Source organism: Synchiropus splendidus, chromosome 1 (assembly GCF_027744825.2).
Source record: "Synchiropus splendidus isolate RoL2022-P1 chromosome 1, RoL_Sspl_1.0, whole genome shotgun sequence".
NCBI lineage: Eukaryota > Metazoa > Chordata > Actinopteri > Syngnathiformes > Callionymidae > Synchiropus > Synchiropus splendidus.
The window spans coordinates 9,746,190-9,763,202 of NC_071334.1; positions in this window are offsets into that span (position 1 = coordinate 9,746,190).

A 17,013-nucleotide genomic window follows, 5' to 3' on the forward strand; every position below is an offset into this window, starting at 1 on the left:
CATATGATCTCCCCTCTGTCTATTATTTCAATCAGCAATATTTAAATAAATCAATATTTTTAAGTGGATTAGCACGGCAATGTCTGAAAAGTGAGTCGCTGACGCAAAGTTACAGTATGCTTGAGTGCAATTTCAATTAAAATCAAATCATGAATGTGAATTATCGCGTGGAAAATTCCACGGAGGTGACTGATCTGCTTCATCATGGGTGTGGGCGGCTGAAACGCTTGTTGCATCCTGTATAATGATCGTAATGAAACACGTGCAGTGCAATTGGCATCAGGTACTGTTCCAGTATTCTCTCGCTGGCAGGGATCCAGCTAAACCCAGGCATCGGTTCTGTCGTCCCATTGGCCAACCGATGCCCTGGCAGGAATCCAGACCTGACTCAATAGCAGTGTTGGTGTTCACCCTCCCAGCTACTTCTATATATATGTATGGCTCTTTACCTGCCTGTCTGGCCTCTTCACTCCACCTCAGGCTTGACTGTCGAGGGCGGCTTACCTGCTGCCAGAGGTGGCTGCGAGGAAAGATGCACAGTGGAAGGAAAGAAGACAAGAGGGAGGACTGGGGGGGTGTTTAAGAATGCCATTCAGGTTTTCAATAAGCAAGAGCAGGGGGCTCCTCGGGATGACTAAGTGTCTGGGCAAAATAGGTGGATCAGCCGTCCGAAATGTGGGGATGGGTTTCCTTTCAGAGAAAGGATGCAGGTGATGGATTGAGGTTGTTAGACTCAGTAATTGTGTTCAGGTAATTGCTTTGTTCCCTCCCCTTTTCTCACTCTCTTCCTGGTGAGCAAGGCACTCCATCTTGATTTCGCTTCTGCTCCACAGATGGTGGGGAACATCAGCAAACACCAACCAGTTCAAAGCCTTGGCAGCCCACTAGCATTTCCAGGCTTTAAACTTTTGCACGTCGGTGACTGCTTCTCATCTCCTGTCAGGGGCAGCAGATATCTCATACGTTTTTATGTCCAATCCCGAGGTGCGGGGTTATAAACCGGTGACTGAACAGGAACGGCTGAATACTCAACATTACAGGACATGCATGTTTATTATTAAAAATCGTCCCTGCGTTCCCCAGATGGGAAACGTGAATAAATCAAGTAGTGGACTTTATGAATGATTTTAACAGGACATGCAGGCAACAGAGCAGAAATGTTTAGAAGTAAAATATGTGAAGCATCACACCTTTTTTCTACCAAAACTCATCATTTAAACAAGAATCTCACTAGATTCTTGACAGCAAGGATGAGAAATATCAATCAAATAAAGAGCGAAAATGTGCGATTTAGATTGGGCCGTTCCAAATAGTCAGGTGTTGAATGAGGTGTTGAACCTTTCATGTGACTGGAGTAAACTGACTGGGGGAGATGATGACACAGTTAATGTTTTTTTTTTTTTTTTCACAGGTTTTGCAGATTTTACTTCAGCAAACTAAACACTCATGTACCACTCCTCTCCATCTCACACACAACTCATCTAGAGGTTCCTTTTAAATGCCTATAGAGCACCAACTGAAGTGTGATGTTGCAAGCTTCACGTGAACTCTTCAGACGCTACTCCAATATATGCTCCATGGAAACTTGAGTAAGTATTTTTCAATAAAAATCAATTGCTCAAGTGTTATACTTCAGTAGTGATGGGTAGATAAGACACAGTGTCAGTGTCTTATCAGTGTCACAAAATGATGATGGGTTTTATTGAAATTGTTGTTTAAATCTAAATATTTTTGAGCAGACAGCGCCCTCTAGTGAGCTGTGGTAAAGGGAACACTGTTTTGAGATGCCTCATCAGCCTATCACAACACTTCAGTGTTCTAGAGTCAGTAGATGAGATGTAAGAGTAGAAATTATTGCTAAGTAGCAATGATATTGTCTACTAAAAATAATATCAACCACCATCGAGGTTCAAACTGAGAAGAATTACGCTGCTACCCTCTAGTCAGTCCAAGAGTGACGGAAGTATTTCTGCTTTTTCCAGTTAAAGTGAAATGTGTGTGTGTGTATTCTCAGACGGAAATGACAATTGAGAACTCACTCTCTCATTTTAGGGAGTAAGAGAGCAAACCAGCTGCTGCAATCTGGAGGAGCTGCTGAGGTCCGACGTTGCACACAGCGAAACCAACCAGGACAAAGTTGTAATAGTTGAGACACAGTTTGTCATGAGGTGGAGCCAGTACAGCACCACTTGTCTATGTTAGAACACAACCTTTCCTCCCGTTGTGTGTAAAGTTGCCAGGATGGCTCAGTCAGTCTGGAAGTTGTAGGGGGGATGATACAGCAGTCTGCAGCGAACATGGTAAAGGACTGAGGACACATGTTTGTAGTTCTTAGTCAGTGAGAAAATTGAATTTGTGTTCTGGTTCGGCTACTTGAATCTATGCTGCTGTGTATGTATGCTACTGTGTTGTGTTGTTGCACCCTCCGATGGAGTTGGACCGCAGCCTACTCACCTATTCTGTAGAAATATGAGCTTTAACCGTACGCCGACCACATGCATGTTAACATTATGGCTCAGTTACAGCTGCTGTGCATTCTAACCTTGAGTGATGCCGCCCACTTCCCCGGGTACAGTCTGAGCCTGGACTAAAAACGGAGAGTGGTTGTCACGGAGAGGTGATGATGTACTTCCCTCTTCATGCATCAGCAGATTATGGCAGCATTCATCATTGGTCCCAGAACCACTGCTAATAATCAACTGGGTATATCTCAATCTACAACCTCTGATTTATACCGAACGCTGCAGTGGCCTGACAAGTTTTTAAACGGAGCTGCACGTTGTAAATCTCATCCGGGCCGAGTGTTAAGTCGATAGGTTCATTTTACGGTGAGAAAGAAAGGGAGCTTATTCCAAGATATTCACAGCAGAACATCTTTTTTTTCGTGAAGTTTTCTGCAAGGTTATTGCCTGTATTTCCCCTTTTTTTTTTATGGCTAACTAAGCTGCGCGCAGATGTTTGCTATTCATGTTTCCCTGTGCTTTGTAAATTGACCGCATTAAATTAGGGTTTGTGAGACTTTTATGATTTTGTGTCTCCTTTGAGATCTTCCTTTACGTGTCTTTCTTGCAGACTGGCATCACTTAAATGTCTCAGTGTGTAGCGGTGACATGTGACGTTGTGTATTTGTAAGAGAAAAGCTGCTCCGTTCACCATCTCAATAACGCTGGAATGCTCGTGGCGCTTATATGATGATATTCAAAATCTTTCTCCATGTCTCAGAGACATTAAGTATTAATTGTTTTCACTCATGACCTTCCATCCGTCAAAACAAAAACTCATCGGAGAGTATCGGGAGCTAGCTTTTGCTAACACGGAATTTAAGTTTTGCATTTATAAACAGATGAAATCAGATAAAATTAACATCATCCACTTTTCGTCCTCACAAAAATGTATTGTCCCGCTACTAAGACAAGACCTCAGCTTTGTAATTATAATTACTTTTTACCCGGCAAAGGTCTAATGAGGACAGCTTGTCTCATCCAATCGACTATCTAGTTCGGTTGCCTACGACCTTGAGCTGTTCCCCTCTCTTGACGCTGAGCGGGAGTGTAGTGCCCTTGTCTTTGTGTTGCTCACATTATACTGCCTTCATTTGGGATAGTGAAGCAGTTCGGGAGCTTGGATGGTGATTAAATCCTTGACAAAATGACATTGTCGCGGTCAACACAATTTCAAAACAGCTGAGAAGAGACAGCTGACACACTTCCTTGAATTGCAGCGCTTGTTTTTGGATGTAGATATATATTGGTTGAACTAGCATTGGCGTTTGGGTAAAAAAAAAATCACCTTTTTTGTTGTTGTTCATGGCGTTCCTGGCAATCCGTGATGGTAGAGCACCAGTTTTCAGTTCGAAAAAGAATAGATTTCTATCTAAACCTGAACATTAGAGGTTGGAATCAGTTCCAAAATTGTATCAATAATTTATAATATTGTTTACAGTTTAATAATCGATACTAGAATGATCAGATCACACAAATCGGTACAGAAGCTAAAGAATCATACACATTTTTTATTTATTTGTTCTTTTTTTTATTCAGTCAGAATGCAACCCAATAATCTCATGGCATCTCATAAAGATTCTATCCCAGCACCATCGAGAATCCCATCCTATAAGCCTGAAATGCCGAGTGACTGTAGGTGCTAAAACGAAGAGGAAACATCCCAATATGAGCAGAGCAATATGCGACATGGAAGCTGCCTGTTATAATGGTCTGTCCCTCCAGGATTTTTTTTAATTGTTGTTTCTAAATACGTCCGATTTTGTGGCTTGTGTTTGAAGCTGCGCTGCCCTAGTGAGTCCTGCTTCCATCTATTATACATTTAAATGATTGGAATTTGGACATTTAAAAATGGATTCAGAACATATGAAACATGGGCAACAGTGAGTACTTGGCATCACATGAGACTTCATCTCAAAATGAGAGGTGTAGGTGACAGGAGACGAAATGGTCGGATTTGCAGGACAGCCATCGTGTTTGGACAAAATTGCCGTAAAAGTGGTGGATTGGATTCAGTCCTGACTTGAATTTTCTGTCCATCAGCACAATCACATTTACTGTGTTTCACCGTGAATGTTTTGGTTGCGGCATCACACGTATAATGTATCATTGGAATCAGTGACTGAAAATGTTACCTGTGAAAGACACAGTTTATAGTGATTTATGTGTATTTAAATAAATTAAATATACACCTTAAAGTACTCTCTACCTTATGTGGTAGTCCTCCAAAGATCCTTCAAAACTATCCTCCCCTTGGACATTTTGACGATTCTGAACGCAGCAGAGAGGCAAAGGAGAGATACAACCTTTTCCATTGATGATGCGCCCGGGATATAATGGATAGATATGTTTATACCTTTGTTGAAGTGAAGATAAATGGATTGAAACACTTTGATTTCAGACCTTCAACATGACCAGAAATGCAGCTTCTGCCTTTTAACACCACTGCTTCAGTAAGACGGTTCCACCACCACTGTCCAATGAAAATACTTGCTTTGGTGTGCGGCGAAACAAAACTGACCCAAACAGACATTAAGCTAATGAAAATACACTTATGTGAAATCGATTGGTGATTATCATCAAATTTAAAGAAGCAAAAAAAAAAAAAAAGTCGCCATTAAAGATTGATAGTTGTGAATCATCCCATTTACTTCATGGTCAATTATAGTTAAAGGCTCCATTTGTACCTGATCTCCGAATGATCCTATCTGCTGCTGCTCCATTCCAGCACCTGTGAATGAGGTCATATTAAAGGTGCCACTAAAGATTATCTAATACGATCGGGGATCCATTGAAACTGTGGAAAAATGCCTCACACAATTCCCCCTAGCACTCGTGGAGCCAAACGTTTAGAGTGGCTAACTGACGGTTCATGCAGCAGACTATAGGGTTTATTCAACATCAGATCAGCCAGTCTCTCTAGAAGTAACATTGAACTTGAATTAGCAAGTGATACACCAAATGTGGTCGTGGTAGGAATGAAATCAACCGACCATTTTAGAGCTCACAAACAAAAGAGACACACAAACTCAACAAAAAAAAAAACTGTTGCTTGTCAAGCTGTCTTTTCCATAAAAGACTGCCTAGTATTTGCTGCTCCATCCTTGGAATCCAAGATGTTCTGGCATCCTAGAGCACCCTAGAAGCATCTGAGAATTGCACTTTTACATCAAAATACTGACTTAATTTGCAGCAAAAATCAACTTTAATATACAGTGCTTTTGGACCAGAGTCAGTGCACCCATCTTCGAGGCCCTGAAGCAAAGCCTTAAAGCAGACCTGGGCAAAGTGCGGCCCGGGGGCCAAATGCGGCCCTTTGACTGTATTTATGTGGCCCTCCTGGAGTCAGAGCAAAACTATAAAACTGACATTGTTGTTGTCTCTGACATTTTGTCTTATGGATTGTTTTTTGTTTATTATGATGTAACTGAAACATAACCTTCTTGTTTAATTATTTTTCAAAATCTTTTCCGTTGGCTATTTTAGTAGGAGTATTTCGTGTCCCTTAAAATACATCAGAATTGAAAGTAAATTTTGAAATGTATGAGCCACATTGACAATCGTTAAATGGAATGTGGTTTAAATTAAATAAAACACAACAAACCAACAGTTTCTATGCATTTTTACAGTGTAAATTCATAATCACACATTATTTTTATTTTCAATTTTCTCTTGTCCTCCTCTCTTTGTGTTTGACGGCCCTTCTCAACGGTCACAATATATAACCCGGCCCCTTGGGACATTTAATTGCCCACCTCTGCCTTAAAGGCTGCTATTGAAATAGTTGAATTGAAGGACCTCTGGCCCCCAAAGGGTTAAGTCTGCCATGTGAAACTGGAAGTTCCTATACTTGAAACACATGCACCTGCCAGTTCCATACTGCAACTATTGGAACTCTTCATAATAATGTTATAAGAGTTCGAAGTCAGTATTGCACAATTTCCGAGTTTGCTTCAGAGCTTTGTGTTGGGCTGCTATTACTTTCTCGATAGAAAAATAAAGTTGATGGCTGACTCAAGTCAGCGACACTACCCAGTGGACTACTAAAGAATACGCTTCTTTTTGAGTGTGCCGAACACAGTGGCCTCACCATTCCCCAGTGGTCAGGTTTTAAAGCCACCAAACTGTCGGTAGCGATGCATACTAATGTGATGAATGCTAAGCAACACGCAGTAATGGCAATCTTGAGTTCAAAGGTTAACAGGACTTCCATAGACACACGTCAATCGTGTGCAACACTGGCCGCATGACATTCTAAATGCGAACTCTGTGCTAGAAGGCAGCACACACCAGTGTGCATTGACGTTCTTCAGGAGGGCTACGCTCTACTAATGCTGTACGTGTCTACAGTTGGAAATGAGACAGGTCAAAGGTGACGGTAGCTTTCTCCAACTCAAAATCTCCTCACTTTAGTTTTGTTGTGGTGCAACTTTTCCCGCCTCACGTCACTTTTATTTTCATGCACCATGCTTGAATGGATTCTCAAGACTGCTGAACATCTTATTTCTGGCTGTCTTATTACTCAGCAGGATGTTGAGCTTCAAGGGAATCATCTTTAAATGAGTGGACTTTTTGAGCGGTGCTGACAAAGGAGGGCTGCGAAAGTGCTTCACCAATATTTCCTCCAATTGGACACCGCTGACAACCTCATGACCTCCAGCGGTGCTTTTAACATCTTTTGCCTGCTTCCCGATATCATCATCTGATCTCAGCAGGATAGTGAAAGAGCTTGAACTTAGCTAAAAGTAATCAGCTGAGATTTACTGAATGGCATTATAATGCAATGTATTGCGTCATGTGAGCGTGGCGTTGGCCAGAAATCAAGCCTTCGATGTTGAGTGAACAGCTCTGACCCGGATAAAAATGATCTTGGACAAACCCAGACTAAGAACAAAGTAACAATCTCAACCAACTGGCTTGAGGATTGTTGCGAACACTGACCAGTATTTTGCTTATTTGATTTCCATTTTTAAGTTTTAGAAAAGGAGACAATAGCAATGGAAATACATATAATGGAAATACACAGATGGGATATATTCATCCATTTAACTGGAGACTTGCTACACAAAGCAAAACCAAAAAAAAATAGACTCACACATTGAGGTGCTGTCTCAAGTACCAGTTCAGACTTTGTGTGAGTACACAAAACAGTTAATGTGCAACGACTTTTGTTTGGAGAATTTTGAGGTTAAATTGCAACTCCAAAATTACAAGCTTGAGGCTGTAAATCCAGCGACTATATGTATCCCGCACGGAGTCGTTGGTTCTGACTTGACTCAGGCTCTTGTTTGATTTGGGTTTGAAATATAAAAGTTTTCCTCAAATATTAAACTTGTTTTTGATTGGCTGCTCTGTTGTGCACACATTAAATCTTCCGAAAGTGTGTGGTTTGCACTAAAGTGGGAGGAAATAAATCTCACTCAGACGGATTGTGGACTTAACTTTGTCTGTGATTCCAGTCATGAATAAAATATGGTAAATGTTACACATATAAGAATCATCCCACATGTCACTGGTGTCAAACTCAAGGCCTGGGGCCCAAATCTGGCATTTTTGGTGGCCTGTATAACATCTTAAAATGGTCAGCTCAATTTCAAGCTACGTTAGTCAATGGGCTGGTTTCTAATGTTCAAAGCATCCGCACACTGAAAGATTGGGATGCAGCGGATGTTGTCGGATGTTGTCGTTTAAGTGAGATTAGCAGGCTACACGTAGCCTGATAAAAAAGGTGATTGTTTGTTTAGACCAACTTCATTTGGGTTTTAAAATGTTGGCCCCTTACGTGATTGCATTACAGAGAGGAAACATATTTTATAAATCTAAAAAACTATTAAAATATTTAAGCATTTACCGCTAATCATTTTAATTTAATTTAATTTAATTTAATGGAACAGTTTGCTCTCCAGACAACAGGGACCCTTTGTAAGTGCAGGAGTTCCTGGTCCACTGTTCACACTGATGCACAAGACACGTGGCAGCTAGGATGAGGACAACAACAACAAACATGGAGGAATCCCTGAACCAAAGCAAACAAAAGCATCTGTTTGCTTTGGTTCAGGGATGGTTTTCACCATCACACAATGACCAGGGTTTCCACTACTCTGAATGTATTTCAAATTCTTATAAAAGTGAAATTCTTATACAAATATTTTCAAGACAATAAAAGAGCTTCAGTTTAAATAAGGTGATATAAAAACTCGAATATAGTCACCATCGTGATTTATTCTGCCATTGTCAAATGATGCAAAATAAACAATATTTTGTTGTTTAAATGTATTTATGGGTCCATCATTTCATTCAGTAATATACCAAATTCATTCAAATTGAAAAATGTGGCAAATATTCTTATACCAGAAAACTGCAATTAATTGAGATAAATTAATCACAAATTCTCCAATTAATTTGATAAATTTTTTTATCGAATCCCTCCCCTAAAAAAACACAAACAAAAAAAAAAAATGAAAAATGTGAACTATGATTTCAAGAGGATGAGCGGCACTTCAGAACACTAAACATTGGAGATGGGCTGATGAGGCTTCATGAAACAGTCTCCTAATTTTCAGAGCTCAGTAGGTGGCGCTCTCGCGTTTCAATATGGCGGGAGGCTCCATAGAAATGGCTGTTCAAATCCAAATGTCACCAATGAGTACCATCTATGGGCTCTGAAAATGAGGACACTGTTTCATGAAGCATCATAAACCCAACACCCCTGACACCAAGGGTTGTGGCATCAATCAGAGTTTTTTGGGGTGATTCAAAACATCCTAGATTTTTTTTTATGCCTTTCCTCCCCCTGGTGTCTCTTGTAATGTAGCAGCTTAATACAGACAGAATGATGGCTGTTGATTTATTGTCACCTGTGACACAGTTATCTGAGGAAAACTGGTTAATCCTGTGAAATACTCGAGTCTGAGGTGCAGTACTCCCGTGTCACACACATAAGCAGGTTTGCCCAAATGCAATTTAAGCAGCTGGCAAATTGAAAACAAATTTGGACCCAATTTTCACACAATGTGACTGTGGCAAGTGGTAATCTGGCCAAACGGCAGCACACAAAGGCCGGATCAACCTTCCCACTAATCCTATTGTGATTCTTGTACCTGCTTACAGTGGCTCAGGTTTGTAGCCGCATTTGCACCGTATCCCCCTCCGTTATTAAGCACCTGTTAGAACCGGCACATTCACCTGAAAAGCAAAACACTCCAGGCTGTCAGACCTACAGAAAGAGGCTGAATTATGAATGTCATTGTAACAGTGCACAAGCTTGACTTTGGAAGACAAAGCGCCCTCAAGTGCAGCAGCAGTGACTTTGTTGTGGGTATTTTCAGAAAATTTTATTCCTTTTATTCCTTCCAGCGTTCACAGCCACTCAAGACCAATCTCTTTCATACTCACCAGAAAGAAGTTTTGAAAAAGAATCAGAGATCACTTGGTACACTGTTTCACTTTCATTTGTGTTTCTTCTTTTTCTTTTTTTCTTTGCCTTTATCATTGCAATATCCCAGAGGAGCATATTGGTAGCAACACGGCTTGCTAACTACTCAAGTTTCAAAAGGAACTTGTAACTTGCATTGTTTACAGTGGCACAACAGGAGATACAGACAATTTCTGTTCCTTGCTATTGCATTAGTCTCCTCACTAACACACTTTAACCATTTGTAACAGCCTGTGTATCTGTCATCATTGTGGGTTTGTCTGAGTGTTTTGGTGTCTTTTACGTGTATATCTGTGGGAGCTAGTTGAGGTGTTGGTTTGGCGCCCCCTGTTAAGTCATGAGCCATGTTGGAGCTCAGTTTTGGTTTTGAAGGTGAAACGGTATGTTGCTGTTTTCTTTCTGTATATTCTATAAGAGAAATGTTCGAGATGTGATTTGATGTATGGTTGTGCGTATGTCCTGTTGTAGTTTTTCACGGCTACTTGGCAAAAATAAAGACATCCGTGGAACAGTGGTTTATACGTCAAGTCAATCTGAACCGGAAGAAAACTGTGGGAGAAGTTAAAGCCTTTATGAAACTTAAAATGGGCGTATTGTTTACTCCCATTACAAACAAATTACCTCACCAACCCTCCTCTAGTTTTGTGTTAAAGGTATGATACTCTTTCATATAAGTAAAGAAGAGAGTAACATTATATTTCATTGAGTGTCTTTGAATGAATAAAAACATATTTATTTAGTTTTCTACGTTTTTGGTTTCACTCCAACTTCTCAGTTGTGTCAGTGACAGCCACATTCATACCCCTCCAACCAAAACACCCCCCCAGAGCCCCTAAATTAGATTCCATTCTTTAAATAACAAGCAAGGAGCATGTTTTATTTCGCGTACGCCATCAACCTGCTTTTAAAATCAAATTAGGGCATGTCTATTAGGTGTCTGGCGCAGCATCATCTCGATATTGATCGGTCTAGCAGGCATTTGGCTGGCAATGACATGCACAGTGCTTCTGGAGAAGTCAGAAAACCAAACCAAATTCAATGCTCTTTGTTTTTCTTTGTTTTTTTTGACTGAATAATCTTATGCTGTCACTGTGTTTCTTTTGTTTTTAGGGGTTGACAACTTTCTAAAGTGTTAAAAGCTGGTTATAAATGGTGAGGACGGCAGCTTGTATCAGTGTCATGTCCTTCGTTCTGGGGCGGTACAAGTACATTTAGAATGTGCAGTAGTGATGGGCATATGAGGCTTCATGAAACTGTGCCCTCAGTTTCTCAGTCCACTAGATGGCACTTGATATGAACAATCGCTGCAGCGAAACCGCACGTCTGTTTTAAAAAGCGCCACTTACTGAGCTCTGAATATGAGGACAGTACTATGACGCTTCATCAGACCATCACAAAACGTGAGGCGGTACTTGGGGCTACATGCTGATACATTACAAGTGTCAAATAACATTTTCTTGCCATAAATAAATCATCGTTATTAAAATTTTCTTTGAAATCTGTCCCACTTTGAACATGATTTGTGTCTCTCACGCCTGTACTGTAACTATCAGTATTTTGTTTCATGGGTTCACAGTGTTATAGGAAACTATTGAAGTAAAATGTGTCCTTTTCTTTTCATTTAACCCAAGATTGGGAAAAACAAGTGCACAATATTTTGCTCACAAATGAAACAAAATTATAATATATAAATGAAACACACTAGGATACTGAGCCCCTTTTTTATCATTATATTATCACACTTTTTCACACTTCAATATCATCTCCTTTTGAAAACAATATGAAATGAATAATCAGGATTTCTTTAGGAATTCCACGATAGGAACAAGTGACAGAGTCAAACAGAAAAAGGGCTCAGCAAGCTGCACAAATCCATTCAGCTTTAGCCCATTTCTTATTATTATTTGCACGGAATTGGGCTGTGGTGAATTGGAAATGGCACAGTGAGGCCGAGACACAGTATTTTAGGCATAGTTCTGCCCGAGTGAGCCCGGATGATTGGGATGCACCAGGGTTTCTCTCTCTCTCTCTCTCCCGCTTTCTCTCTCCCTGTGTCGCTTTTTCTGCTCAACCTGAACGAGACATTCTGATGAGAGACAGGGCCCAGGGTGCACACACACACACACACACACACTCATCTCACCTCCACACACACACACATATAAATAAAACACACCAACTTTTCAGTTTCATCTTTCAATTAAACATTTCCAGTTGGAGTCGGCTTTCAATCAAAGGGACTTGTATCAAAGGCATAACACAACCTGCAGAGGGTCAAGGACAATTCATCTCTCACAAAGACCTCCAGGATCACAGAGGAAGAATCTTACAATTTCCCCCACAAAAACGCCTAAAGGTTTGGAGTCATTGATGCATCCGGGGAAGTGGGAGGGAACCTGGTATTTTCTATAAAGGTGTCCTCTCACGAACGCAGAAGCCACCCGCCGACCCTCCCCAACTTCCCAGCCCCTCCGCATCACCCTCTCCTTCAGACATTCAAATTCAGCTTTCTCATATTTCCTTTATAGCATCGGTTTGCTTCTGCACAGATGTCTTGTACTTATCTCCCTTCTGTGCCTCTTTTAACTGTTTTCTGGGGACACTTTGTCGCGATGATACTCATTTGCATCCCTTTCTATGGCAGTGTTGACTTTCCCTCTAAAGACTTTAAGTCTTTTGCCCAACACTTTGGAGGCAAGCCTTCATTTGATCCTCCAGCCCCCACGTCTATTTGTTTGCAGTCAGCCAGGCATACACTGGAAGATTAACCACATATTGTCCTGTTTGTGACTCCATGTCTCCCTGTAGCCTCCATGTTTGGGAGAACAAACCATCTGAGCATGTCCGGGATTATGATCATCTCCATGGCAACTGCCTCATCCTCCTCCCGCTCCTCTTACTCTTTGCTGGTAATCTGTGGCGTTCGCTCTGCTGCACCCCCTCATTTATCTCCCATCCCTGCCGCCAAATCTGAATTTTGAAATTGCAAAAGGAGTAATAAACAAGATTGACTACATCTCCCTCTATTGATCGCTGCGCCAGCGTGCTCGCATGATTTGTAACGTCGCAGTCAACCGGCTGCTGCTTCAACAATAGCACCCAACGGCCAAATCACACAGACAAGGAAAATTATGATGCAGCAGAAATCAATTTTGACCAGCTTCCTGCTTTCCATCGACATTAAAAGGAGAAGGGAAGACGGAGGACGATACTGGAACAGAAAGTCATAAACAACTATCGCGCTTCTCATCCTGATGAAATCTCCAAGACTGCATTCAAATGGGAAACTTGCAGATTTATTCCATTTGTCACAGTGTCCCATTAGTTGGCAAAGTTTGATGATTAAACATTGATTCTACACTTTCTCTTCATCTGCACGCGGATACACTGGATGCAGCTTTGACACTTCATACAGCTCAGGATTAAGCCATAAAAAAATCCATAGAATTCTTACGAAACTGCGCTAAATAACTGATTCATACGTAAATTTGGTTTCTTCGGCGAAAGAGGATTTAAAACCCCCCTCCAAAAAAAGTCCATCCATGTGCTTTTATTTTTATCAGGTTGAAGCATGAACCTTTAAGTCACCTAGGAATAGTGTGCTGGATACGGTTTTCCAAAAAAATACATGAAAAGGAACAGAGAAAATAGGGAATGAAAAGAAAGCTGAATAGTTTTCGTTCCTCTGCAGCATATTTAAACCCAGCAAAATGCCTTTTCTTCTCTTCTTTACTTTCCTCCTCTTATTACAATGTTCACAACTTGTCGGTTCTCTGGAAGCTTTTGGGAGCAGGAGCGGCAGCCGCATGGAAAATGAAGGGAATTTTGGGGGGAAAAAACATACCAGAGACTGAACTCATGTAAGAGGATCAGACATGCAAGAGTGGCATTGGGTCCTTAAGTGTTCCAATAGAGAATAAAGGACAAATTATCATTTAATCCCACCCTGGTCAGGAGGAGTAAGAGGATGAGGGGAAAAAAAAAAGACCAAAGGTTCATTTGTGTTACAAAAGAGAACTGCTGGGAATAGTGTCCGACATATGGTTGCAACTTAAAAGCAAGTGGGATCTACCGGCGGTGGGTCGGCTGTTGACCAGTCAGAAATACTGACGAAAAAAAAAAACAAGATAGGCTGGATGAAATTGGCATCACTGAACAAAATAAAAACATAACATATGTAATAACACACACACACACACACATAAATATAAATATATATTCAGAGGTCAGTAGGTGGCACGCCTAATTTTAAAATGTGACATTTTATTGGAATGGATGTTCAATTAAAATGATTTTTAGAGCAGAGAATGCCATCTAGTCGGCAGTTTCATGAAGCCTCATAAACCCATCACTTTTCACACATTTGGTGGGGATGGACAGTGGCGCACAGACTGGAAACACAACGCAGACAAATTGTGACGACAAGCAAACATATGTAGTGGCTACCCAGAGATACAAGATTCGCGTCTTAGGGCCCATGATAGTTCAGTATCAGTGGCCTGCGAGAGTAAAGGTGGGGTTTGTTTGTGTGTGTGTGTCTGGAGTTGTTGAGGATGTAGAGTGTCAGAGTTTCAAGAGAGATCTCGTGGTCAGCCATGTTTGTATACGTCCGGCCCGGATAGTGTTCAGCTTCACGCTACATTTCTGAGTTCCACTTTTTTAGTGCGTATATTCTTGTAGTATACTTTAAAATTATCTGAATTTGCAACCCTTGACAGCAATATTTATGGACGTTTATGATGGCGTCGCACATGACATCATCTCAACGAGGAGGGAGTCATTGCCATTTCCAGGACAGACTGTTAATACTATCACAGACGGAACAGACAGAATACAGAAAAAAGAACACTAAGAAGTTGAACCTGCCCTGATTTACAATACTCTGATCGAAGTGAAGATGCATCCTATTTCCATTGATATAGAACCACAGTGTTTTGCCATGAGTTTTCTGTCAGACCCAGCTGGGAGTCAAATTAAATCAAATCCAATCCAAAATCCAAGCAAAAGTGTTGTTTATCAGACTGCAGTCACTACGAAAATAAACATTTCACGTCTAAACGTCTCACATCCCAACATTTCTTTGACCAAAAGTCAGCAACCAGAGCAGCCCAGAGGTGAATCATCTCTCCGAAAATGGGTCTGTTTGTTTAATTAAAGGCGAGCAGACTGGAAACAGGCACAGACTTGAACGGTGCGGACTCTTTCCATGTGAACATCCAGGAGAAGGTTTTGATACACACTTGTCCGATAACACCTGCACAGGGATTTTGACACGACTGCGCTCCCGATTTTCAGGTTGTTGGAGCGTGACCTGATATATGTCAGAGCGAGCAAACAAGACAAGAAGCAGCTTCTGCTGTTCTACCTGGCCAACCGGGGACCACATATTACTGAAATGCCCATCAAATTTACTGCTTGGTTAAGAACAGCTTACCATAAAATAACATATTGAAGGTAACAGTCAATTATTGTCAAAATATCACAACCAGACGAAAGAAATGTCCACATATTTGCTGTATTCTATCATTATATATACTGTATATACATATATATATATATATATATATATATATATATATATATATATATATATATATATATATATATATATATATATATACCAATGTGAAGGAACAGTGTCCTCAAAAGAGGGTACATTGCACATGTGTAACCTCAGACATGTGGGCTTTTGCTGTCATTTGTTTTTTTTATGAAGGACTGTCAGCTACAGTGCAAAGTCTATAGTAATAATATATAACTATACATTTTTTTAACGTGCTTTTGCAGTATTATTTTGGGGGATTTCTTCATTCATCGGCTCATTGGGGTGATGTCGGTGTATCCCCATGCTTTGGAGATTTTCCAGGCACCGACTCAGGACCAGAAGAAGAGATTATTTATTTGGCACAGGAACGTCTTGGAGATACTTCAGTCAGAATAATTGAAGACGGCGACGCAGTTCGGCATTAGCGGTCGACTCGGGTCATCAGAAGTTCATTGGACATGGAGACTAGGTTCGAGTTAAGTGAAGTGATATCACTTCCCAGCACAATTGTGGTAAGAGAGACTCCTCTCTTACTGTGTTCGGGAAATAAAAACTGTCAGCCCACTTGTCGGTCCTCCTTTGCTGATTACATGCCACTGGCAGAATCCCTTTTCAGTTCAATTTAAAATTTCAGGCTCCCTCTCAGGGTGTATTACTATTATCACTTACTGTGAGACTCCATCGAGGCGTCTGCTACCTGAGGACATGCATGAAAATGACTGCCGTATGCTTGTCTAAATGTAAATGGACTTGGGTCTGTGTTATCTTCTGTGAGGGGAAGTTTTTCCTTATTGAGAGATTTTTTTTTAGAGTAGTTACATTTCAGACTTTTTTCTGATATTTAAATTGTGTAATGGATCAATGTTAGGTTGTTTAGTCCCTGGATAAGTTTTGAAGACAGCTTTTTTAGTTGAATACTGTTGTATAATATTTTAGCAGACTGAGTCCGTCTTCCCTTGAAGACTTTTTGGTGGCCATTGCCTAGAATGGTAGCTCCCCAAATACAACAAAAAGAAGTCACAAATGAAAAAGTGCAACCATAAAAGCGAAACCACAATTCCTCGAACGGATTTGGATTCACTAAAATGTTCAACACGGGATTTTTTTTAGTATTTTTGATTCAGTTATTGCTTGTGGTTGGGCTTGTCCTTTGACCCTGTTACATTTACAAGATGGTTTTACACTAAAAGTGACTGACCAGTCCAATCCAGACCAAAACATGACTGGAGCTGGGAACATAGGAGCAACCTCAAGAAAGCAACCTACACGCCAATCATTCAACTGTCTGAGCTGTGCCACCACTGAGAGAAGAGTCCTTCATGATGGATTGAGCTCGAGGACAACACCAGGAGGAGACAAACAAACTACAAGGTCCACCGTGACTGACTTCAAATACCCCTGAATTGAAGGGCTAAATTGAGGTTGAAGCCCTATATAGATTCTTGTTCTCGCTCTTGTGCTCTTTGTTCAAACTAAATGCTTTAACAAAAAAACAAACAACAACAACAACAAAATAAAAACATGTTCTTGGA